The sequence below is a fragment of the Manis javanica genome, chromosome 5 (genome assembly GCF_040802235.1).
Source record: "Manis javanica isolate MJ-LG chromosome 5, MJ_LKY, whole genome shotgun sequence".
Lineage (NCBI taxonomy): Eukaryota > Metazoa > Chordata > Mammalia > Pholidota > Manidae > Manis > Manis javanica.
Genome location: NC_133160.1, coordinates 132675983 through 132703169, shown reverse-complemented (window position 1 = coordinate 132703169; position 27187 = coordinate 132675983). Strand labels below are relative to the sequence as shown.

General features: G+C 43.5%; 1 protein-coding gene and 1 long non-coding RNA gene across 2 annotated transcripts in view; one reads left to right on the top strand and one right to left on the bottom strand.

Moving 5' to 3' along the window:
- Positions 1-27187, bottom strand: part of SCFD2 (sec1 family domain containing 2) — a 398635-nt gene that overhangs the window by 62837 nt on the left and 308611 nt on the right. The gene's annotated exons all lie outside the window — the stretch shown is intronic.
- LOC140849622 (uncharacterized) lies at positions 76-27187 on the top strand. The gene is made up of 5 exons (XR_012131731.1): positions 76-260; positions 827-1103; positions 8709-8834; positions 13228-13546; positions 22328-27187. It is a non-coding gene; the product is annotated as an uncharacterized lncRNA (long non-coding RNA).

Sequence of the window (27187 nt, the reverse complement as noted above, 5' to 3'; positions counted from 1 at the left end):
CCATTACTTTCCTTTTTGACTTAACCAACAGGTGTTCTCAGACTCTTTTTTTTTTTATGGGCTGTCTTCCCTCCGGGTTCCAGCAAACAGATTTTCTTAAAAGATTGTTAAGAGGCACAGGGAAGTAAATGTCCCCTGGTCCACTGGTTCCCCCACTGGAACTGCAGTCTGTCGTGACCACCCTGAAGTCTTGACCTTTCCCACTTCTTTGAAGATGCAGGGACTCATGGGAAAACCACAAGGACCAACCCTAAATAGAGGTACAAATCTCTGATTCCTTCATTTACGGCCTGAATGCACCAGTCCTGTACCATGAAAATGTCAGTATGGGCAAGATGTCTTTGAACCTTGGTGCAGGATCCAGGAGAGCAGAGAGTAGCTTACCTACTGGGGAGAGGGTCTCAGGTAAGGCAGGTAAAGCCTGCTTTGCAGCATGCATCTCAAATGTGTGGTGTAAAGCTGCCTGTGAACCTGCTCTGGGCAGAAGTGGTGGACCAATGGCTTCAAACACTTAAGTATGTCCACTGTCTGCAGACACCGGTGGACAGGGTATGGGACAAGATGAAGATGTCTGGGGACAAAGAAGTAAGTGGCACTAGCATGGCAAGAGAATATTTTAGAATATGGACAGATTTCACATACATGCATAAGGTCATTTCTTTTTATCTCCTTTCAGTTGCTATCTATTGAGTCTTGAAAGTTAGGCCCTAAGGATACTTAGGGGATTGAAAGAGGCAGATGTAGCCTTCTAACCCCAAGACTAGAAAAAGGTCCCTGGGTCAGGGATCCTGGTGGGGAGTGAGAGAACCCTTCAACTTGTTTGTAGGTTTACAGAACAAAGGGTGTGTCTATGCTTCACCGCTTGAATGGATCCCAGGAAAGCAGAAGACCTGGAGCAGAGATGGCTGTGTCACAGGTCGGAGGAGTTCTTTACAGCCTAGCACTGCATGTGGCCCAGAGTGCCTGGCCATAGATGAAGCCTCAGGCTCTCTGTTCCCTGGGCCCTTTCTCAAGGCAGCAGAAAGCTTCTCTTGGTCTAATGGAATTCAAAGAGACTCAGATTGAGTGCGACATGGCCCTAGAAAACCTCAAACTGCCAGACGGTAAGTTTCCACCACCTGGGGGAATGGGAGTACAACATACAAATTAAGGGTTAGAGAAAAAAAATTTAAGTTGAATTTGGTATATAACTAAATGTTTATCCTGAGACTGGTGCCCACTACACTGGTAAAAATCAATCCATAAAAGATGAATCTAGTTTATGACTAACTCACTCTAGGAGGTGGTTTTGTTTCATTATTCATTCATTTCTTCTCTCCCTCCCTCTGCCATTAAATAGCCAGGTTCTCTGCTGAGTAGTAGCAATTTTTTTTTAACAGCTGAACAATTGTTTTCTACCCTTAAGATTCAGTAATTTAGTGAGGGGAGAGGCAGGGGAGGCAGGAATGGAGACATTGACGACCGAATCTAAGGCACTACAGTAAGGCCTGTGGTGAAGGTGCGTACTAAGGAACATGGAGGAGGGCTTGCTCAGCTGAGACGGCACAGGTTTTGAATATTGACAACTCTTCTTTATCCAACCAGTGCTCTTAGGAAAACTAACTTATGATCGGAAAGTTGTAATCTACTAAGTTACATAGAAAATGTAGGGGAATGAATTGTGGCAGAGACATCACCTGTATACTGAGTATCCACCCGACCCACCTCATTCCCAACCTCCCTTGAAGTCATGTGACCCATTCTTGCTGACAGGCAGCAAGCAGGGATTCTCTGAGTGCTTACGTGGCCCTCTGGCTCATCGTTTCTCTCGCCCTGCCATCTTGTCTGCAGAGGCCTCTTCTTCCAGGTGGTGTGGCTTCAAAGTGAGTGAGCTTCTTTCCATCTGGGTCTTTTGAGAAAACATGTGGAGCAGAGACCCCCACTGAGCCACAGCAGATGTGTTTCATGAGCAGGAAATAGAATTTAATTAAGTCCCTGGACTTCTGGGGCTATTTTCTTGCTGCAGTGAAACATAGACTATCCTGACTAATGCTGATAGTGATTGTGGATTAAAAGGGGAATTGGGTTATTAAAATGCATTCCAACACTATCTAGGGCAGAAGGCATGCTGCTTCCAGATGATCAGTATTTTAAGAACATCCTTGGGAAAGAGATGGCAGAGTGACAGGCTGTAGTGTGGTATTTGTACAGAGAGACAGTAACAAGACATGTTCAGATGCCAGGTTGGTAAACAGAAGCCTGAATTAGGGGCAGATGAGAGCAGGAAAGCTGGAGGATCACACTTCTGCTTTCTCTGTCTGTCTATCTGTCTGAGTAAAGGCCAAAAGCTGCTCTGGACCCCCACCCTCTCCCACAGCCCTACCCCAGGTGGTCCCATGTGGGGCCCAGACGTGAATCCCACAGCCGGGTATCTCTCTAGGGGGCAGCCTAAAGGAGCTGCTCTCCTGTCTGCAGCACCCTGGCATCTCCTGTGAGGGAATGAGGAGCTTAAGATGGGCACCTCAAAGGGTAACAGCTGTGAGAGAATAAAACCAATAAGCTAAACAAGGCCAATTCAGCTCTACTCTGGGATAGAGTTTCTCTGAGTAGTAGCAATTTTTTTTTAACAGCTGAACAATTGTTTTCTACCCTTAAGATTCAGTAATTTAGTGGGGGGAGAGGCAGGGGAGGCAGGAATGGAGACATTGACGACCGAATCTAAGGCGCTACGGTAAGGCCTGTGGTGAAGGTGCGTACTAAGGAACATGGAGGAGGGCTTGCTCAGCTGAGACGGCACAGGTTTTGAACATTGACAACTCTTCTTTATCCCACCAAAATACTAAAAGTAGACTTTAAAATATTTCCATTGTTACTGCAACAGTTAATTTAAAAATGTCATTTGAAATAAGCAGTAACCACATACAGGCAGCACCCAGGTGAGCCAAGCAAGCACCAGGGAGCTGCTGCATGGACTGGCGTTTTCCTTTCTTGTGATGTAACTCAGGATTTATGGAACAGGAAGGTTTATAGCTTTACAATCTGTTAGTGATAAGGGGACACATGTTGGTAACAGGTCCACTAGAAGAATGATAATCCTCTCATTCTCTGAAATGTTACTTACCCTCTCCCCGACCTTACCCCAGATTAGAACAGAAATCTACATTTACCTACGTGTTCCCTGGAAAGTCATCAAATAGCAGGAGACCAATGATAAAATTACAACTGGCATCTAGAAACCCAGTAAAGGAATCTTTTCAGTAGTCGCAGAATAGCAGAAAAGTGTTTACAACTTTACAAGGCCCCATAGGAGTGACAATTCACTCTACTGGTTAGGTGAACTATAAAGGCCTGTTGGAAAGGTAATAAAAACAAATACCAGCAACAGCTACAACAGCTACATTATCTGGGACTTTACAAGCGCCCAGCCCTGGGCTCCACCCATCACCTTGCTGGGTCCTCACAGGGAGCCCTCGATGGAGCCAGTATTTTAACTGTCCCCACTTGGCAAAGGAAACCTCTAAAAGCTGTCATTTCACTACAGTACTTTACAGATAAGACTAGTGAAGAATGGGCATTTAGCTTAGTTTGTCTTACACCCTATAGACCTGGTGTCAGTTTCTGCCAGTGACTGTGACTTGTAGTATCACAGGAGAGCCAGCCTAGAGAGAGCAAAGATGAAAGAAACCTTGGACATGTCTACATGTAAAGGAGTCACAGACACTACCGGACACCAATCCTACCAGGTATAAATAGCTCCAATCTTCCTAAAATTAAAGAACAGAAGCTCATCAAGGGTAAATGGCCTCATCAAAATCACACAGCCCCGAGCAATGGAGTGGGCTCACACATGTCTTCAACAATTGCAAGTGTGCTCTGGGGAGACACGACATGGACAGTCACACGGCCACGGCTGCTGCTTGTCTGCAGAAGGGAGTTGATGTGGGCCCCAGTCAAGTCCTTTCTGCTGTCAGAGCACCGTTTCCTCATCCAGGGGACAAGTATTATGAGGGAAGAATGAGAAGATGAATATGGAATGGCTTTGTAAAGCCTCCAGAACTCATAACGCGAGTGAGGAGATGAAAGGACTGGGAGGGTGGTGGTGAAATACCAAGTAAAAATAAAATCCTCAAGCAGCTAATTTCTAAAGGATTTATAGTAGAGTTTATCCAGAAAAATAACTTCATCCAAGCCAACAATACCAGGATATCCAAAACCCAGAAAGGCTGGGCAGGAATATTTGATGAATAATAACAGCAGCAGTCTACAGCAATAGACCAACGAGTACTGTTGCCTGCATGGTTGTTTGTTCAGATGCTCTGTAGTGTCATGGTTAAGACTACGACTCCTGAGCCAGGCTGCCTGGGGTCAGGCCCTAGTTCTGCCACCTCCTGGCTGTATAGCCCTGGGCGAGCTTGCCCACCTCTCTGTGCCTCTGTCCCTCATGCTGCCTTGACCAGGGGCCAGGGGATGGTTGGAATGAGGATTATGAGCATGAACACAAGAGCAAGTGCCCAGCATAGAATGCTGCTATCTAACTGTGACCTCGTCTCTGGTCCAGTTTCTGCTGTCGATGGTTAACCAGCTTCCAATCACCATCAGGCTACCCTTCAGGGGCAGTTACTCAGGGACATGGCTATGGTGCCACTTCTCTGGAAACTTACAGTTCTAACCTAAACTTGAAAAATATCAGTTGAGCCATATGACACTGCTGTTTTGGTAGGCCAAATATGGGGGAAAGTCAGCAATTTCAAATATTTCAATCTAATACACATGGACAAACAAATCCAAAGCTTGGAAAACCAGCAAAAAAAAAAAAAAAAAAAGAGCAAGCAGTCTAGCAAAACTCCTAAGAGGAGAGTCTGAAGAAACATCAATAAAATAACCATGGCTTACACAGCTGCATCAATATCAAAGAAATGCATAAATTAAGTCTAGGATCTAATCATGTCCTTTAAGTACAAACCTTAGCTCAGGGGACTGGTGGGTTTGCAGATGTACACATCTGACTAGGCAATGGGAAGGGGAGGGATATTTTTAGGGCCGTGAAAGAGACATGGAAGAAGCCCTCTCCTCCCCAAAGGAGCCAGCTCCTGTCGGCAAGGCCGCACACTCCTCTTGCGTCTGCGGTTTTCCTGCCCTGCTCCTTTTGATCCACAAGAGAGAATCTCAACCTCCCCGATAACCCAGCCCTCCTGCTCCTGACGTCAGGCCTTCTCCCATGCTGTACCCTCTTCTGGAGATTTGCTCACTCCATCTGTCGGCTACTTTCCTCCCTCTCTTCAAGGTTCACCTTCTATCCCCCTCTCCCACAAAGGCAGCCCTGTTCAGGAGGCGGCAGAGAGTGGCGATGTGGCCGGCTTTTCAGTGGGCAGCTGGTGTTCAAGGGTCTGCCCTTTGCACTTGCACTGGACAGGAGGGCTCAGGGCGGTGGCTTTCCAGAGGTCGGGCCAGCATCCTTCTCTTGCACCTGCACTGGTCTTCTTCCTGCCAATTCTGCCAAGTCTCATTTCCCAGAAGCCAAACATAGGACCATAATGTAAGAAACCAGATCCCACAGTTTCCATATGCAACAACTCTTAGTATCACTGCTAATATTTACTGAGTGATTACTGATGTGGTAGAAGCTATGCTAAGCCATGTATGTCTTTTAGAACATTTCCTCCTCATAGTGGCCCTCTGAAACAGGTATTACTATGGTCCCCATTTTCTGTATGTGGGAACTGAGTCACAGATAAGTTAAGTGATTTGCTTAACGGGCCACCATTGGTAGGTGACAGAGTTGGAGTCCAACCAGGCAGGTGGACTCCAGAGCTCCTGCTCTTAGCCTTATTTTAAATACCACTGAGAGTTGGTCTCCTTTTGTCATACCTTTTGGACATTTTGTAAAGAGACTCTGGCAGCAGATTCTGCCTCAGGACTTGTGTTGGAGAACATAATATACTTAGAAGGACTGAAGTGGAAAGACATGTTTTTCTATGATGGTATGCTGGGACAAAGGCAGTAGTCAGTCACAATGATTTAGGGCTGAGAAATATATATGGCCTGAAATAGAATGCTGTATTTGAGGAGAGGCAGCTATTTGGCTGCAAGAGAACTTCCCAAGGAGAAAACATAGTTGATTGTATCAAGCAAGTGTCCCACCATAGGTTGAGATACCGCCTGCGGTGGTCAGCAACACTACGGGGACCTCAGACGTGTTGCTGAAGTGAAGGCTATAGGGGGGCCCAACATTTCTTCTGGCCTTGGGGTCTCTGAAATGTCACATGAGGTGCTTTGGAATACATTTCTCCACAGGCAGAAGCCTAAGTCTGGAAGAAGCCCAAGATCACCTTTAGGCATTCAAAGAACTGTTCTCCCTGGTTACAGGGGCTGTCCCCCCACAGCATGTCAGAATCACCTCTCACACTTGAAAGGAAAGTGCTACCCCATGGAGCCTGGAAGATTCTGAGAGACTGGAAATCTCCAAGGAGCATGGAGGGATGTGCTAACAGAAGTCAAGGAGACAACATGAGATAGGATTGCAAGTGACAGAAATCCAACTTAAATTATCTTAAGGAATAGAGGGAAACTTACTCAGTTTACTCAAGTAACCAAGCCAAAGGAAGGGCTGCAGGGTCTTGGGACCATGAAAGCAGGACCTGGGTCCCACCATGCCCTTTCTGTCCCTTGCCTCTTCTCTTTGACGATCAGCTTAATTCTCCAGCAAACGAATTACCTCTGAAGCATGAAAATGCGGCTGCCAGCAGCTGTCACGAGCACATGCTCCCAGCTTCCTAGCCAAGAAGGTAGGCTCTTCCTTTCACTTTAATTAGAAAAGTCCTAATCTAAGTGGCCAGTTCTGTGGCTAACAAGGTGAGATACTGTGAAAGACAGTCCCCAGTACAATCAGACAGAGGAAGAGGAAGAGCAGTTCCTCAAGAAGGATTCTCAAAAGAAGGGCTGGTGCAGGGCAGGCAAAACCACAGTTGTCCACCAAAGGATCATGCAGTCCTGAGTCCTTCTGCCTCTGCGGTACTGCGGGAGCTGCCCCAGGGCGAGCAGCCAGCGGGTGGCCAAGGGGGAAGTGACAAAGAGGACAGAGTTGCTGAAATCTTAGCAAAACTGGATTGAAGGTCAGAATGTTTTGATGTTTTGGGGGACTCACGCAGCCTGGGGGACTAAAGCCACATAAGGGAGGAGGGCAAATGGATCAAAGACACCCACTATTCCAGAAAAAACCCTGGGCTTCAGATGCAAATGTTGTCCTTGCAGAAGAGTGGGATGCAACTGTAATATGTCAAGAGGGTTGGAAAATGGTAGGGGACCCAGTCTGGGCTCAGCACTCCACCTGTGCTGTGCAGAGGCCACTCTGACAGGCAGCTGGGGCAGCATGCCACCTGGTCTGCTTGTGCTGGGCGTATGATTCTACTGACATAAATAACCCTGGCACACTGTATAAACCTCAGATGAACATGAAAGTTCGAACATCTGGAGAACTGTCACCATCTGCCATTCTGAAAGGAACACTGAAAGAATCAGCAGGAATGGAGCAGTATGGGGTCTGAGTTAAAAAAAAAAAATTGTTGGCAGCTGCTGCCAGCTCTCAGCTGCTGAGAACAGCAGCGGTTCTTCCTGACGTGGCAGTTACAGGCTCTCACAAATCCTGGCTGACTCCTCCCAAGAGCTGAGGCCCACAGACCAAGTGGCTTGAGGGGCCACCGCTCACCAAGCACGTTTAGGAGCCTTTGTTCCTTCCTCTTCTGCAGCTTCACAATGGCAGGCGCACAGCAGGTCCCATGGCAGAGGAGATAGAGGAGGTTTCTCGCGGAGACCTTAGCCACAGTGCTCCCCTAGTGCTGCATTTTTTGACTCAGTCTCACTGATCTTGTCCACAGAGATGAGACTTCAACATGCTGTAAGTGCAGGGCCAGGTGCCCCAAGTTGAGAAGAAAACCCAAGACTGGAAGGGGTATGTGCTTACATCAGGCCAAGGTTATGCTCATATTTTCATTTGTTAATATAAATCTAAGTTAACCAGCCCAAGCAGGCCCCAGAAAGGGCTGTTTTTTATTAACTGGCTGGTTGCTGCTGTTTTAAGAGGGCACCGTTAACCTGACAGACAGCCTCCTTGTGTGGCTGAACAGTAAACCTGATTGTTATGGTCCCAGTTGCCATCTCCAGACCCTCCTTAGAACACAAGTTCTTTGTACATGAGAAATGTTTTTTCCAGACACAAAGGAAAAAGGTTCATTTTCTCCTATTGCATCAAAATTGTTCCTTTAGACAAAAAAGGGCTGTTTTTGTTCCCCAAGGTGAGAAGGAAAAACAATGACACTCTGAGTGCAATTAGAAAACATGCCCATGCACATGCATTTGACCCTACTCTTTATTACAAGGCTATGAACTTGTGTCTACATCTGAAACTCTGATGGTGCCATGGGGCCCTTTTGTTAATACTGTGAGGCAGGCACTACCAGGGTTGGTTGTTTCTGGACCTGAGGGACTGAAGAGGACTCTTATGCCAACTCTGTCTCCAACCAGGTACTTTTCTCATGTAGTAACTAAGGAGGGGAAGGTGCCGCACAAGACATTTGCTGAGGCTTCTTTCAGCACGAACGTTCTAGAATGCAGTGACATTTTTCACATGCTTGAGAAATTCTCATTACCCTTCATTAGTATTTCCCTCTTACTCCCAACAACTGACTTTTGTCTGCTTATCATTTGATCCAATATCTCTGTTTCTATGACAGACTGCATCCCTCATAGTTGCTGCAGGACAAAGGAAAATCTCCCAGATGGGTGGGCAGCCTTCGCTTGGGGACGATCAAGTCCTAACATCAGTCACCCATTGCCGGAACTGCAGGAGGAAACACGTGGTGAGAGCTGGGGGAAGATGTCTCTCTGTCCAGCTCTGGAGAACCTCTCCTGCTCTCTAGAGAAACCTTGCCAGTTCATCCCAAAGAGCCCTTTGCCTTTTGGCAAAAAGCTCTATAGGAGAATACAGTTCAAGTAGGGAAATATATAAGTAATAACAATTAAATTGATAATAATACTTAAGCATTAGCCTGAATTTATTACTTATTAGACATTATGCAAAGTGCTTCACATGTATTTTCTTTTTGTAAATTAATTAATTAATTAATTTTGTTGTCATTAATCTACAATTACATGAAGAATATTATGTTTACTAGGGTCCCCCCTTCACCAAATCCCCCCCACAAACCCCATTACAGTACTGCCCATCAACGTAGTAAGATGCTATAGAATCACTACTTGTCTTCTCTGTGTTGCACAGCCCTCCCCATGCCCCCCCACATTATACATTGCTAATCATAATGCCCCCTTTCTTTTTCCCCGCCCTTATCCCTCCCTTACCTCCCTTTCTCCCCAGTCCCTTTCCCTTTGGTAACTGTTAGTCCATTCTTAGGTTCTATGATTCTGCTGCTGTTTTGTTCCTTCAGTCTTTCTTTGTTCCTATAGTCTTTGGGTTTGAGGTGAGTCTCTTGTAAGCAGCATAGAGATGGGTCTTACTTTTTTATCCATTCTATTATTCTGTGTCTTTTGATTGGTGCATTCAGTCCATTTATATTTAGGGTGATTATTGAAAGATATGTACTTATTGCCATTGCAGGCTTTAGACTCGTGGTTGCCAAAGGTTCAAGGTTAGCTTCTTTAGTATCTTACTGTCTAACTTAACTCACTTACTGAGCTATTTTAAACACTGTCTGGTCATTCTTTATTTTTCTCCCTTCTTATTCCTCCTCCTCCATTCTTTATATGTTGGTTGTTTTATTCTGTGCTCTTTTGTGCTTCCTTTAACTGCTTTTGTGGGTAGTTGATTTTATTTTTTGCCTTTAGTTAGTATTTGGTTGGTCTGCTTTCTTTGCTGTGATTTTATTTTCTCTGGTGACATCTATTTAGTCTTAGGAGTGCTCCCATCTAGAGCAGTCCCTCTAAAATACCCTGTAGAGGTGGTTTATGGGAGGCACATTCCCTCAACTTTTGCTTGTCTGGGAATTGTTTAATTCCTCCTTCATATTTAAATGATTGTCGTGCTGGATACAGTAGTCTTGGTTTGAGGCCCTTCTGTTTCATTGCATTAAATATATCATGCTCTTCTCTTCTGGCCTGTAAGGTTTCTGTTGAGAAGTCTGATGATAGCCTGATGGGTTTTCCTTTATAGGTGACCTTTTTCCTCTCTCTAGCTGCCTTTAAAACTCTGTCCTTGTCCTTGATCTTTGCCATTTTAATTATTATGTGTCTTGGTGTTGTCCTTCTTGGGCCCTTTCTGTTGGGAGTTCTGTACACTTCCATGGTCTGATCGATTATTTCCTCCCCCAGTTTGGGGAAGTTTTCAGCAATTATTTCTTCAAATACACTTTTTATCCCTTTCTCTCTCTCTTCTTCTTCTGGTACCCCTATAATGCGGATATTGTTCCTTTTGGATTGGTCACACAGTTCTCTTAATATTGTTTCATTCCTGGAGATCCTTTTATCTCTCTCTGCGTCAGCTTCTATGCATTCCTGTTCTCTGGTTTCTATTCCATCAATGGCCTCTTGCATCTTATCCATTCTGTTTATAAATCCTTCCAGAGATTGTTTCATTTCTGTAATCTCCTTCCAGACATCATCCCTTAGCTCTTGCATATTTCTCTGCAGTTTTGGTTATAAGCTTTATTTTTAATTCTTTTTCAGGAAGACTGGTTAGGTCTATCTCCTCAGGGTTTGCCTCTGTGATCTTGGTCTGTATCAATTTCTTCTGCCTTTTCATGGTGATAGATATATTTGTGGGGAGCCGGTGTGTGTATTGGGTAAGAGAAAGTCCCTTCTTGCCAGTTTGTGGCCTTCCTCTCCTGGAAGAACAGCGGCCTCTAGCGGCTTGTACTGGGCAGCTGCATGCAGACTAGGCTTCTGATCTTGCCTGGCTGCTATGGAGTTTATTTAGCTCTGCAGTTGCTGTGCGCGTGGCCTGCCTCAGGCTGCTTCTCCAATATGGCAGAGCAGCATCTGAGGGCGAACAGGCAGGAGGCTGTTTATCACGGTGAGGGGCCTCCAAGCTGTGCTTGTGGGGGTTCAGGTGCCCAGAGTTCCCTGGGATTCCCAGCTGCTGGGCTAAGTGTCCTGGGACACTTCTGTCCAGCTATGGGGTCCCTGTCCCTTTAAGTCATTCAAAAAGCACTCACTTTTCTTTGTCCCAGGTGCGCCAGCTGCAGGGACCCGCTCACAGGTCTTACTGTCCTGTTTCCCTAGTTTCCAGCACCCCACGCACGCCCTGTGTGTCTGCGCTCCAGTGCGGATGGCTAGGGCTGGCTATTTAGCAGTCCTGGGCTCCCTCTCCCTCCCTGCTCTGACTCCTCTCCTCCCACTGGGGAGCTGGGGTGAGGGGCGCTTGGGTCCTGCCGGGCTGCGGCTTGTATCTTACCCCCTTTGCAAGGCGCTGGGTTCTCGCAGGTGTGGATATAGTCTGGCTGTTGTGCTGTATCTCCTGGTCTCTCTTTTAGGATTAGTTGTATTTGTTGTATTTTCAAAAATATATATAGTTTTGGGAGGAGATTTCCGCTGCTCTACTCATGCTGCCATCTTGGTTCTCTGCTTCACATGTATTTTCATGTGTAGTTTTCCCAATAACTTTTGGAAATGGACAGCACCATTACTCCTGTTTTAGTGAGTAAGGTGTAGCCTGTGATGGCAGCGTGATGTCCAACAGGCCACTTCTCAACCACTGGCTGAAGTTCTTCATGTCTAAGAGTAGGAGTTTGGCCTGGGGCGGTATTTCCAGAAGTGTGGTTTATGGAGCACTCTCACCAATCACGTGGGTCAGGGTCCAGGACTATGGTTAGGGTTAGGTTTTTTGCAATGTTAACTGCAGACTCTTGGATCTACTGCAGACCTACAAAATCAGTCCCCCTGGGGAAAAGCCTGGGAACCTTCTGAATAAGAACCCCAGGTGATTTTCACACATATTAAGGTCTGAGAACCCTAGCTATGTAACCCCTAAATCTCACCAAGTTCTATTATATTGGCCCGTGGTTTCCTTTTGTTAGAGAATCTTCAAGAATGCAAGCTTTTCTCTTTCAATGGACCCAAAGTTAACTCCCAAATATTCTGAACATCTTCTTTAGATCAGTTTTATACAATGCAAAATCTTGTTTCATAAGTGACACAGCCAAAGTCTTCATTCTCTAAAATGTTTAAACCATACCAAATAAATTCCTCCCATTTAGAAGGAATGCAAAAACAAGATGACATGACTTTTGCTAAACGAATTTTCTTGAAGTTGTTTTACAAATAAACGTCAATAAACATGGAACTAGTTACTCAGAAAGGGTTGCTGGATCAGAAAACATTGACACTGTAGAGGTGGGGGTGATGTGGAGAGGGAGTTGGAGGGAGAGAGAAAGGTGTTTCTAGATCAAAACACACATGCACTCAGATCATGCACACAATAAAAAACAGGTAAAAGGCTGTATGTGAAGAGAGCAGATAGGCCTTATTTTCAGAGAACAAGTAGTTCTTGTTGTCTTTGGCCATGGTCTTGACTTTTTCTTCTAACTTATGTCCTTATTGCCCCTAAAAATGCCTCTCTTATCCCTTTCTCTTCATTCTTTCCTCTAATTTGCCTTTTGGTCTATTTATTTTTGTCGTTGCTTGCTGAAACTGAGGTCAGAGTGACAAAATAGCCTGTAGTCAGTGCACCTTGTAATTCCATCATCTTGCTGCCCAGCATGCTGTGGTGCACATCCCATTAGCCAAGATCTCAACCCTGGCTACCAAGATGGCCAAATGCCTGCATCAATCATGTGGCCACCAGGCCCAGGGGCTGCCTGCTAATACACATCCTTGGAGACACACATCTGTTTTTCCCATGTACCTCATCCCTCTTTCTGACATGTTACATTCACAAGTCACCACAACACAACAGTGTATATTCTCTATCAATTGTGCAAAGCACAGTCCTAGGTGTGGTGAGGAAAACCATGGTATAAAGATGCACAATGTGGCCTCCGCCTTTAAGGACCTTAGCACCCAGTTATGGGGACTTGGAGTGCTCCAGAAAGCAAGGGTGGAAGGCCTTCAGGGGTCACAGTAAGTCGATTGGTTATAAAGTGGCCTCCTGGAGGAAGTGGCACCTGGGCTGGGCCTTCTAGAAGCTGAAGAGAACTGGCAGAGCATTTTAGGTGGAGGGAATGACTATAGTCTCCAACCCCACTTCTTTTGATAATAATTCCCTGATTTTCCTTAGATTTACCCTTAGCTCTTGTGATTCAGGTGGGGCTGAACTGACCTTGCTTACTGAAGCACCCTGTCCACTGTGAACATTCAGAATGGGTGCGGGATCCACAGCAGTCCAGTGAGACCTGATCCTGAGACTTCTGCAGGAACCACGGGTAAAGAGAAGCTCTCCTTTCTCCAGGGTTGTTTGCTGAGAGGACATAAACCTGGAGCTGCTGGTGGCCACTTTACTACTACATGGAGAAGGGGGACCTGAGAGTGAAACCAACTCCGAGGAAAGCAGAACCAGATGGAGACAGACTCCTGAAGACAAAGACTGAGGAAACCAGATTTAACCCTGGACAATTTACTTAGTGTGAGCTGGTTTTGTTTTTCTTTTTTGAAGCTAGTTTGGTTGATTAGCTGTCATTTGTAACTTGGAGGCAGAAATGTGTTAGGGAGCTCATGGAATAGTGAGAAAACTAGCCTCCTTGGTTGCTGTTGGTGAAAGAGCAGCCAGAAGGTAAACCAGGGCCAGACTTAGCAGGAGATGGGAGCAGAGGCATGAATGCAAAGCTAGGGGGAAAGAACTTTATATCTGAGAGGGAAGAGAAGCCACCTAGGACTTCGGAGAAGGGGAAAAGTCAACGAAAGAGGAAATGTTTTATCAAGAGATCAAGCAGGAGATAGGAGGTAGGATGAGATAAATTCTTTGGTTTCTTCCAACCTTGAGATGGTGTAGTAGTTGCTGGTGACAGTCTGCAGCATAGCTTAGAGGGTGAGACTGGAATCAGGGACATTCACAAGGCAGTCACTGACAGGCTGGAGCCGACACTGCAGTGGTAACCCCCAGTGGAAGGGAGGCTCGGAATGGCACTGTTAAATAACCAGTCACTTTGGTCACTAGCTGTGGGAGACAATAAAAAAGAGGAGGCAGATGATCTTGAGTGTCTGCACCTCTGAGTTGGGAGGATGGTGGTTCTACTGATGGAAAATAAAGGGCGCAGCACTTGAAGGAGTGGGACAGGAGCTCGAAGTGGGCCACGGCACTCCCTTAACCTCTCTGTATAGGCTTGGATAAGATGGTCTCTGAAGTCACATCAAATTCTGCAGCTCCCTGATTCCAGGAGGGCGGTTAGGGTTGCAAATGCAAATTTGGCAGTGAGGCAGACTCCAAGTTCTTAGTGACCTCAGAGGGTCCCCAGCACAAGCTCTGACCCAAAGCAGGAATCTCCTTTCCAGCAATTCTGACAGATGGGCATTCGGCTTGAACGTTTTTTACTCCTGGTACCTTACAAACCCTTAAGGCCATCACCTTTGTTGCCAGGTAGCTTTCACATAAGATGATTCCTTTTATTTGCACTGCAGAGGACTTCCCTATAAATCAATCCATAGGTTGTAGTCATTTCCCTCTGAAGGTGACACAGTTAAGAGCATAGCTGGGCTGGAGAGTGGGAGGGCAGAGGTAATTTTCCCTGGCCACACTCTCAAAAAGTGGCTTTCCTTCCACCTAGTTTTTCTTTTTAAAGTAATACGTTAAATGGTAGTTGTGTTACAAACAACTATGATGAAAACAGTTTAGGGAAAGCAGCATGATAGTGAATAAGACAGAGTAAGAAAGCTGTCAAGGTTGTATATTCTTACGCCCTCCCGCTCTCCTTTAGTCAGTGCTAGGAAACTAGCCTCACCCGCAGGCTGGCTTCCCTGGTGATGGAATTTGGCTGTCTCTGAGATGAAGTCTAATGCCTTTTACCCAGAACAACCTATCCAATATTTTACTATTATGGTCACTGTGAATCTTTCTTTTCCAAATTAATTATCTCCACGGATGATATAGTTTAAATTCTGAGCTTGGATGAGATCTCAAAAGGAAAGAGAATAGAAAGAAGGGCCAAGGCCTCAAATGCACATAAAAGTGGCTTGTTTATATACAAGATCCTTGATTTCCTCCTTTCTTCTCCCCCAGTGCAATATACACACACACTGGCTTTGAGTTTAAATTTCCAAAAGTACTTCATTGGCTACTAAAGCACTTTAATTACCACTTGTTAGGAAGAACAAATGTATTTGCCTAGGTTTGCAACTTATTATCAGAAATGCCCTGATCACTAATCAAGACAAAAACAACTAAGATTACTATTGGGATCATATGGGTACATCCACTTTCTGACTGAAGAAAGAAATACTTCTCTCCATCATTTTTGTTGTTTTTTTCTTCAGAAGCAACATGAGGTCAGAGGAGCAGTGGGAATATTTGGGTCACTCACCCTGCTGTTTTAAAAATGTTTACATATATGTAATTCTTTTGCATTAAGAATTTGCTGTAAGGTCCTTGAATTGCCTTCCTTTCTTCATTTCTTGGAGCCAGGCTCTAAAAGGCACTCTCTCTTTCTGAGAATACCCATGACTTTGACTTGACGTTTTGTTTGTGATCCATCCCTCCAATGTTCCTTATCCTGAATTGAACTACTTCAGATATAAGTGTCTAAGGTACAGTTACAAACTCAGCTGTGTTCAAAAGTTTCTCTATCAAGTGATCTCATATTCTCTCTCTTCTAGCCATGATTATCTATTTGGTTTACTCAGACAGAGGGGAAAAGAACTCTGTGATAGGTAACTCTCTTCTGTAAACCCAATGAATAGCAGTCTCTGTTTCATTCTCTGCTTTAGTCTGCCTTCCACAAGATATGCTATTGATAAAGACAGAGGTGGTGGGAAGAGAGTGAATTTGCTTTCTGATCTCATAAGTTGGACAAGACAAGAAGCAACAATGATAGAACTTTAAAGTTCCAAGTTGTGTAGTTATCTGAATCGTTAGTCCAATACATGGAAATCAAAAGATGCATAAGAAAATTGGAAATGGGAGTGAAGGATTAGTCATATATTTTTCCTTCCCAAGTTACATTATTCTCTTTTGATTAATTGGGAAAAAGAGTAATACAAAGATTTTATTCAATTATTTCCATTGAAAGGCTCAATGATGGATTAATTAAAACCAACACATCTTTTTCCTAAAGCAAACCACTTAGCATTGTTCTGTGCACCAATTTTAGAAATGGAGAGCTTCCAAGCTGTTATGTTTCCAGACTTTTCAGTTAATGAGTGCAGAGAAATTATTTTTATCTATGCATCATGTAAAGATTCAAAAACTAGGTCAGGAATTTTTCTGCCTATAGTAGCTGTTTAAGTTCTGGACTGGTTGAACGCATAAGAGGTTAACAGAAGGGTGAGGATGTATGGATCACCACATTAGATCTGGTCCAGGACTAAGTCATTAGTAAGGACTACTAAATGCTTTAGCCAACAGGTATAAATTTTTCAAAATATTAAAGAGAGACATTTTACTATACTAAGAAAAGCCTCATACTTTCCTAAAACTCATACCATTTCCAGTGGTCCTGAAAGCACCCTGGTCATCTCCATTCTTGTTTCAGGAGGTTCTATAAGAGCTGCAACTGAGTAGCTTGACTTTTCATTTCACAGAATGAACAGTTCAGTCTACGCAATATTGATTTGCAACGTAAAAGCAATGTACTCAAGTACTATAATTCTCCTCATATATACAGATAATATTGACCTTGGGGGACTTGAGTGTCACAGAAAAATGGACTCAGAGTCAGAAGGGGTCCTTGAACCTTTTAATCCTGACTCCCATGCAATGTTGTTGGTCCAGCCTTTACCTGAATGCTACTAACGGTGGGCTAGCACCTAGAAATAGGGTGGTCTAAGATTAGCATTTTAAATAAAATAACACCATGTTAACTTAGTCTGTAATTTAGAAAACTATTAGTTTAGATCCCACCCCACAATGGAAAAGCCTCACAGAAGCTGTGAATAGTTACAGAGATGACATTAATTACATGATTCCTGACCTCAAAGGCAGAGTATATGGTGGTAAATAGATGCATAAAAAAAAAACCTCACATAGCAACTAAAGCTGCACAAAGATATACACACACATGTGTATTGATGCCATTTATTCCATGTTGCAACCACAAAAAAATTTATTGAACACTTACTATGTGCCATAATAACATGATTAGTAGAGGCTGAGGTTTCATGCTATCTTTCTGTACCATTTTTGCATTCTGATGTATGTGTCTCCTTTTCTGGGATCTCTATTGAAAGTATCCCTGTAAATAAAGTGGATAGGAAAACTAAAAAATATGAGGGGTCTAATATTGAAATTTTCATATCACCAAATCAGTAATACTGATTTTTAAGATTTCTTCACTTATGGCATAACATTATTTACTGCTTTCCTGCCTCTGCTCAGATCCCTTGGTCCTTCCAGGGCCCCCCTCCCAAGCCTGCTTTCCTTCAGCTGCTTAGTGCATGTTCCCTTCATTATGTCCCTGCCACACTAGGCTCACATTCTCCCGCCACTGTGTACCCACTGTGACATGTGTTCCTGCTTCCCCCACAGCTTCTTCACCCTCTTTCCATGCTGACTGGTCAGAATCTGTATATGCCAAATATTCACAGCACTGCACAGATATTCAAAATGATGCCATACTGCTGACATTTTGGTGTCCAGCATGGGAGGAGCAGGGCACATGTTCCATAGAGAGGGCTATTCTGTGCCCACTTCTGCTCATCAGTGACTTCTGCAGGGCCTCCTTCTGTAGCCTGCTTGCCTGGCTAGGTCAGGCCTTTGGGCAAACATCTCACCACCATACATGATTTGATTTTGTTTGTTTGGCAATTGTTAGAAAAGGAGCTTAGAAACTCACAATTCATTCTTTCATAGTTATGGTTAGAAGATCATTGTTTTGATTCCTTCTACCACTTATTACATGATTTGATTCTAGTTTTTTACATAATACTCTGGGGTAATAAGACTGTAAGTTATGAGAATTAAAACAACATGGGTAAAAATACCAAATAATGACATGGGTTCTAAAAATGTGTTGGACTAAGACCTGTTCCATAAAGACTTTCTGGACTTTTAGGGACAAGATTTCAAATGGCCAATCTTATTTTAAAATGGCATCTGATTTATAGTATCAGCTGACAGTTTAGTCCTGACATGACTAGCTACCCAACTCTGCTTAGACCCACCAGACTCCAAGGACTCTGGGACCAATGTGTCAAGCCTTGCCCATGACCATTCTGTCTGTTCCTAATTGTCTACTTTTTGCTTTGCTTAAAGATTCAGGTTTACTCATCTTCCCTATTTGGAATTTGAAACACCCTTAATGGACAGTATGCATGTTCTTATGATTTTCCTCCTACATGTGTGCAAAATGGGGTCAGTGGGAGCACAGGTCTGTGGGTGACGCTCCCAGCCAGTGTTGATGGCCATCCACTCACCTGCTGCTGCAACCAGTCTTCTGGTTCCTTTAGGCCCTTTCCAACTTACCACGTCTAAACCACATTTACAATCTGTGATTTCAGACTTAAAATGACCTCTCTGGTAACCTCAGTATCCCTGACAATAGCCAAAATGGCTCTTAATTTGATTCTTCCCACCTGTACAGCTATTTTTTTAAGGATAAACTTTAGTTTGTAGAACAGTTTTGGATCTAAGAAAGAAACTGTGAAGAGAGCACAGATTTCTCATGTACCCCTGAAACTGGTTCCCCTACTACTGACATCTTACATTAGTATGATATACATTTGTTACTATTAAAGCACCAAGGTTGATCCATTTTATAACTAAAGTCCATATTTTATACAGGCTTCCTTATTTTTTTTAAACTATGGCAAAATACACATAATATAAAATTTGCCATTTTAATCAGGTGTAAGTGTAGAGTGTAGTGGCATTAAGTGCATTCACACTGTTGTACAAGCATCACCACCATCCGTTTCCAGAACTCTTTCACCTTGCAAAACTGAAACTCTGTGCCCATTAAACAATAAGTCACCATTCTCCACTCCCCTCAACCCCTGGCAACTACCATCCCCTCTTCTGTTTATGAATTGATTATGCTAGGTATGACATATAAGTGCCATCATCCAGTATTTGTCCCTTTGTGACTAGCTCTTTTTTCAACAAGCATAATGTCTTCAAGGTTTATCCAAGTTGTCCATCTTCTGTACCTTTAACCAGCTTCAAAAAGGTAAGTTCCTGCACCTTCTAGGTCTTCACTTGACTTTCTAACTGATTTTTCACTATGAACTTCAACCTCTTCTACAGGGAACCCTGGCTGCCTTCTATTTCTGGGACCTTGTCCTAAATTCCATTTAGCATCTGGGACTCAAGAACACCTCCTAGGACTAACATTTTTAAAGCACTTACTGTTGGGCAGTCCTTGTTCTAAGCAATATACACATACTATATAATATATATATGTAGTATCACATGCATGTACATATATAATATGTATAAGATATACATACTATCTTGTTTCATCTTCATAGCATCCCTGTGAGATAGGTACTATTATTAATCCCATTTTATAGAGTAGAAAACTCAAGCATAGGAGGTTAGGTAACTTGCCAAAGGAATAGCGTTAATGAACAGCAGTACCAGAGCTAGAACTAGGCAGTCTCACACATCCTATATGGGTTCTTAGTTCCTGCTAGTCCTGGCTTTCCTTCACGGGGGAAGCAGTTCAGTTTGATGTGCACATATTATGTCCTCAAATGGACACATTTCCTTATTAAACTACAGTTGCTGCTGATCCCTCTTGGAGTCTCTACATTGCCCTGTTTTCCAAGCAGGCCTGGTGGGACCAGCATTATCCTGAGCCAGGCCTCAGTTTCTGAGGCCCTCTGTCTCCCGCTCTGTGGCCCTGGAGCCTACTGCCCGTGCCCTGCGTCCTCCATTCTGTCCCTTCCCCTTTCCTATCTCACTCCTGTTGATGTTGAGTTGCTTCCAGTTCTAACAGAACTTCAGTCAGATCCTGTCAGTCATTAATTTTTTTAAATTTTTTTATTTTGATATCATTAATGTACAATTACTTGAACATTATGGTTACTAGACCCCCCCCCATTATCAAGTCCCTCTCCGACATACCCCATTACAGTCACTGTCCATCAGAGTAGTATGATGTTATAGAATCACTACTTGTCTTCTCTGTATATACTGTGTCACCCCCCTACATTATGTGTGCTAATCATAATGCCCCATTTTTCCCCTTATCCCTCCCTTTCTACCCACCCTCCACAGTCCCTTTCCCTTTGGTAACTGTTTGTCCATTCTTGGGTTCTGTGAGTCTGCCACTGTTTTGTTCCTTCAGTTTTTTCTTTGTCCTTATACTCCACAGATAAGTGAAATCATTTGATATTTGTCTTTCTCTGCCTGGCTTATTTCACTGAGCATAATACCCTCTAGCTCCATGCATGTTGTTGTAAATAGTAGGATTTGTTTTCTTCTTATGGTTGAATAGTATTCCATTGTGTATATGTACCACATCTTCTTTATCCATTCATCTACTGATGGACACTTAAGTTGCTTCCATTTCTTGGCTATTGTAAATAGTGCTGCAATAAACATAGGAGTGAATATGTCTTTTTCAAACTGGGCTGCTGCATTCTTAAGGTAAATTCCTATAAGTGGAATTCCTGGGTCAAATAGTATTTCTATTTTTAGTTTTTTGAGGAACCTCCATACTGCTTTCCACAATGGTTGAACTAGTTTACATTCCCAACCCCGTACACAAAAGTAAACTCAAAATGGATCAAAGACCTGAATGTAAGTCATGAAACCATAAAACTCTTAGAAAAAAATATAGGCAAAAATTTCTTGGACATAAACATGAGCAACTTCTTTCTGAACATATCTCCCCAGGCAAGGGAAACAAAAGCAAAAATGAACAAGTGGGACTATATCAAACTAAAAAGCTTCTGTACAGCTAAGGACACCATCAGTAGAACAAAAAGACATCCTACAGTATGGGAGAATATATTCATAAATGACATATGTGATAAGGGGTTGACATCCAAAATATATAAAGAGCTCACACACCTCAACAAACAAAAAGCAAATAAGCCAATTAGAAAATGAGCAGAGGAGCTGAACAGACAGTTCTCCAAAGAAGAAATTCAGATGGCCAACAGGCACATGAAAAGATGCTCCACATCGCTAATCATCAGTCATTAATTTTTTAGTTAAATGTAATAAACTACAGGCCAGGTGACCCTAGTGTCCCACTAACATTTTACTTTATAATTTGGAAGGCTGAATATTCACAATATAGGCAATTCAAAAGCTACAGTGGTCTCTGGACCTGGATCAATAGAGGAATTTTATATTCGGGTAATGTTACTGCCTTCACAGGGGCAGTACAACCTTCAATGTAGCCTCATTTCATTTCTAAAGTCATCTCTGTTCTCATTCGGACATGACTACTGTGTGCCAGGCACGTGCTTGGCCTGAGGGTACAGGATGCTGTCACTTAGTGTGCAGAGGAGGCTGTAGCTGGACACTTTAAATGCTGGGCACCAAAGTCATTCTTAGGAAAAGGCACACAGGCTGGAGCAGGGAGGAGATGAGGTATTATAACAACAACCTGAGTTTAAGTGGGAGCAAATCAGGACATGCAGGCATATTTGGTTGTATTGCTGAGCTGGGCTTTGTTAGTATCTGATCTTCTAATCTGTGACCACAGGGCAAACAGGTGATCAGATGTGTGTGTGAGTGTGTGTGTTCAGCATTTGTGCAGCTGGCTGGCATAGAAGATAGATACTATTTTAAGTTCTTTACCACAAAAGAGGAAGACTGCACAGAGGTGGTTAAGAACCTTGCTACAAGAAAGTGGGTGTGACAAGACCCCTGATTTATCTTCCATTACTGCAAGCCTTAATGGGGAAGTGTGGGGAGGAAACCGCCGGTGTGGGGATTGGTAGCGGACTATGGTATGCCTGGGTGCGTGTGCGTGTGTGTGTGTGTGTGTGTGTGTGTGTGTGTGTGCATCAGGGACCTCATGCAGGGGCAGCCAAATGCAACTTGAGGCTGGTGCCACAGAACAGATTCTAATATTTATTCTAAAATCATGTTTAAACTCATTGCTTCTGGCCTAAATATTGAACAGTAGGAAAACAGTAAATTATGGTTCAGGTATAACATAATATAATATGTATAGTAATAAGATATGCATACTATCTTGTTTCATCCCTGTGAGGTAGGTATTATTATGAATCCCATTTTATGGGCTTGTTATGGGAGTCATAAGGGCTGTTCTCAAATATTCTTTCTCTTCCCTTCCAGGCACATGGGAGATGTACAACTCCACCCTCCATGACTTGCTCTATAACTTGCTTTCACTTGTGGAAAGGAACTGAGGTGCTGGGTGTCACTTCCAGGCAGAGTTTTAAGAGCCTGTCTGTAATCTGCTATTTTTCCTTCTTCCGCCTCAGCGATCCTGAATGTGGCAGGTTGGGCCAGATTCCTCTGGTCTGAACCTCAGGGACTGTGAGAAGCAGAGCCCCCTGCTGATTGGCGTTAGAAATGCAGAGTGAGGGAGATGGGACTTTGTGTGAAGCCACTGAGTTTGGGGGATTGTGTGTTACTGGAGTTACTCTACTAATGTGAGGTATATGAAAATTACGGAAAACATTAAGAGTTTGAGCCTGGAATGGAAGACAACATGCAAAAATGAAAATTACTGTTTGTTTTTCCAAAAGGGGTAGCTTTCATTATTATAAAACATAAAAATTACTTCCCCCCTGCTTATTAAAATGTTTTAAAGGGATGGAAAACTCAAGGAACATGAAAGAAACAACTGGTTTTTTTGTAAGATTGTACTCTTGTGAAAATTTGGATTTATAGCAGAAGGCTTTATAAAAAAAAGCAGTGGGAATAACTCAGCTATTTTGCTGAAGGATGCTATTATGTTTACATTAACTGACAGTACCTAGGAGCTTCAATAAATGGAATTTGTTGGGGGAGGGAGGCATTTCTCTTATTTTCCAGAATCAAATAGAAAATTATTTCCTCCTTTGAATTCATAGGAAATTGTGGCTTCCTACCCTCTAGGTTTTTCTTTAATCAGAAGTATCATCTCCAAACTCAGATCTCTTTCACCCAGGGCTTCACCTCCCCTGAAATAATGAAAAATATGGTGGAGAGAAAGTGGGCAGCACGAACCATACATACAAAGCTTGACGAACTGTAAAGAAAGTAGGCCAGTGAAGTCAGAATGCCAGCAGGCCACTGGCATTGAGGGAGCTCCCATTCCTAGGGACTTGGGTCACCTGTGGCATGTGACAATCTGCCACTTTACTGAGGCATGGATTTGAATGCCTTACACGGATGACAGGTATGGAAGTACCACTCACAGTGAGCAAGGGAGGCCAGCCGACTGCTCTGTACCTACAGCTCGCCACGGTCACTGTTTGCTCACATTGACAGGGCCTACAGAGCTGAGATTCCAGCATCGACTCTGGGGACACGCAGTCTGAATTTGAATCCTTGTTCTGCCAATCACTAGGGGGTTATTTAACCTCTCTGTGCTTTAGTTTTTTCATCTTGAAAACAGGAATAAAAGCACCTATGTCAAAGGTTGCTGGAGGATTACGTATGTGAAGCTCTCAGCCTGCAGCCTCAGACTCAGTGCCCACTGTGTCAGTCATTACCGTACCACTGTGCTCACTCCTGCTGAAGTCACTGTCACTCCCTTGAAGTAGCATTTTTTACTTCAAACACTCACTCCACAGGGGAGTTAACTCCTTATTCTGCTGCTGGAAGTGGAGAGAAGCATAAAGACTTGTGCATAACTGACAATTCTTAGAAGAAATTCAAGTATTTTTGTACCATATTTATAGCATCATTAAGATTCTGAAGGGGCCACTTATACTTGACTGCACCTTATGGAAAAATCATGTGCCATTATAGCATTTTTATGAACCTGAACATTAGCTAAGGACTTAGGACATAGTTCCTAAGAATACTAAGGGCCTACCATATTCTACCTTGAGGTAGAAAGCTCACATTCCTTTCCCCTTCACAAGGTTGAGGGGGAGACCTTTGTGGGAAGAGTGACCATAGTATTATCAGAGGACAACTACAGCAGCAGGGGGTATCCTTGCATCTCCTGAGATCAAGGGGTCACACCACTGGCCAGAAGAAAGATACAGGCTTGTCAGGCGCTGAGGCAGTGAGCCACCCAGACTCTTCTGTCTCTTCCATTTTGGGGATGTTCTGAGATGTCTTTACAAAAGGATAGACATAAACATTTTTTCTTCCATGTCATTAAAACTCCACACAGCTGTGAATTGCAGGGCACATGAGTATGTTGACGTACCATAAAGTAGCATAAGATGAGGTACTTTAAACATACACTAGCAAAATGAAGAACTTTCCCACCACTACCAGCAGACTTCATGTGTACCACATTTAACTTAACAGGTGCCTTGGGTGATTAAATGTGTTAATTCAGAAATAACAGGGTCAGTCTTGCCGGACAGAGGATTGCTGTAACAGAAAATCAAAACAGGATTCTGACATTTGTGGTGGCACTGAAACTCACTGGGGTACGTTATTGAGAACAGAGTCAATCCCAATTATTTACACTCATAAGAGGACAAGATACACTTCATAAAAAAATTGCTCATCTAAAATTATGTTTACTTCCCCTTTGGAAAGGACTCAGAGACACACACTCAGAAACATACAATAATCTGAGCTGCTTCCCACATCTCACATCTCCCCTCAACACACCTGTTCAGGCCAGAAACCAGGGAGCTGATTCAGACTGTTCCCACCCCCTCACCATCCTTACTCACTCAATCGCTGGTACTGCGTATCTACCACTGTCCTTTCTTCTTTGCTTCCCCCACTTAGGTTTTCATCATCTCTGGACTGCTTCCCTTCTTGTTCTTCCCAGACCTGCCGCCCAGCACAGGCCCAAGGGGCACACTTACATTGACTACAGAGTGATGGTGGCCCCTGGAGTTGGCAATGGGGCAGCCCTACCCACAGCCTTCCTTTACCCTGGTCTTGTATCACCTTTTAAGAAGCAAATATGGTTATGTTATTCCATTTCTTAAAATCTTAAGAATTAATTGTAATGGTAATGTTGAAGATGATAATAACTGTATGTATATACCATATACTAGGCACCATGATGAGTGAATATTTTACATGGCTTAACTTGTTTAGTTCTCACAACAACCCAATTATTTCCATTCTACAGATGATGAAATGAGGTTCAGAGGTGTTGATTAACTTGCCCAGGGTCACAGTTTTAAATCTACTCTTGGAGGATAATAACATAGTGGTTCAGAGCAGGGCTGAAGAGATGGCAGACTTGCCCTGGAATCTCAGCTATGTACTGTTACATGAGCTATTTCTTGTAGAGTGTCATTTGGTGAGGGCTCAATAGGCTACCTAATATCATTGTTATTTTAAGTATTTCAGCGTACAGCCTTAACTTGAGGGAGAGCATGTGGGGCACACTAAGCTCTTCATGGCATGGCACCTGCCTCCCTTTCCAGCTTTATCTCTGGCTACAGACCCTCTTGAACCCTGACTGTGCCCCCAAAGGACACTGCTGATGCACTCCTGACTCCCTTTACTGGAACTCTGTTTTCTTTGACCAATCAGTACCGTTCGGCCACCACACTTTGCCTGATCCCTCCACACTGAGATGAGCACTTTGTGGCCCCAGAAACCACAGTACCTTCCTCTATTACTTCACCAGATCTCTGACATATCTGCTTGCATCTGAGTCCACCTGCTGGACCGTGAGGCCTTTGAGAACTGCACCCAGGACATATTACCATACCCTGGAACTCAGAAGGTCCATGGCTAGTAGATATTCAATGAAGTTTGCAGAACAGGACTGAATTGGAGTGGTGTTGGTTCAGTTTATAAATAAACATATTTCAAGAATTCACCAACATTTTCTGTGGTACACTGGTTTGGAGACATCCTATTATTTATTACCTGCTGTAGGCAATGGGAAAAAAGGAAACATGGCACAGAATTCTGGGTTGGGTACTTGACAATACGAAATCAGAAACCTCACAATACTATCATGCTGATGAGAATAGTATAAACCTTGAAAAAGCACTTTTAATAAAGGAGTTGAATGCCAATTTAGATGCGCACTCACATGCAACTGGTGCAATTGGATAGACCCTAGTAAGAGAACAGGAAATTTACTTTCTAAGGATTAAGTGTCCTGCCCTGTTATAATTTTACGCTTTAAGGCTTCTCACATGGTATAAACATCCCTCTATTATTTGAAAACACTGTTGGTGAACACATACATCTCAATTTCAAAGCATTTTATATTCTTATACTATACTTGGAAAATATTTTCCAATGGGCATGTGCCTAACGTCTCATATTATTTCAGGATCAGTTCTTGGTAGAGGGTTCTTAAGCAATAAATTCAAGAGAACTTCTATCTTTTCAAAGGAAATAGGAGGGTAACTACTAGAAAAAGACCAGCTCCCTCTTTTACAGAAGAGGAAGCAAAGGCCCAGAAAGTTAAGTGACTTCCCCAAATCACACAGCGGGCAAGCAGAGGCAACCTCCTGAGGGAAGGTCCCGAGTCAGAGAGAACCTGGAGTGGGTGCAGGGTGAGGTGGGAGAGATGGTCAGGGCTTGGGGACCCATAAGGGGTTCGGATTGCATTCCAAGTTCAATGGAGCAGTTGAAGGGCATCAGAGAAGGGAATGCTAGCATCTGATTCCAGGTTTTCAAATACAAGAACCAGGTTGCTGCTGGAAGAGAAGGAGCAGCTGGAGGCTCTTACCGTGGTACTGGTGCGGATGATAAGGGAGCCCAGGTGACGGTGTGACAGTGGAGTTGGAAAGAAGGGAATGGGTCTGACATACATTTTAGAATTGGAATCAAGAGGTTTTGCTGTGGGAGGCAAGGAAGAGGGAGGGATCTGACATTTTTGGCTTAGTGGATGTAGGTACTATTTATGAGATGGGGAGAAATAAGGATAAGGAACCAAGAATCCAGCCTGGGACATGTGGTAAAGTGAGGCTTGAAATGGAAACTGTAATAGCTGTGAATTGCAGTGTCTGGTGCAGAGAAAGCATGGAAGGTGACTGGGTAGTGAGTGACAGACACCCTTATTAAAACTGATGCAAATGTGAATGTTCAGTATAA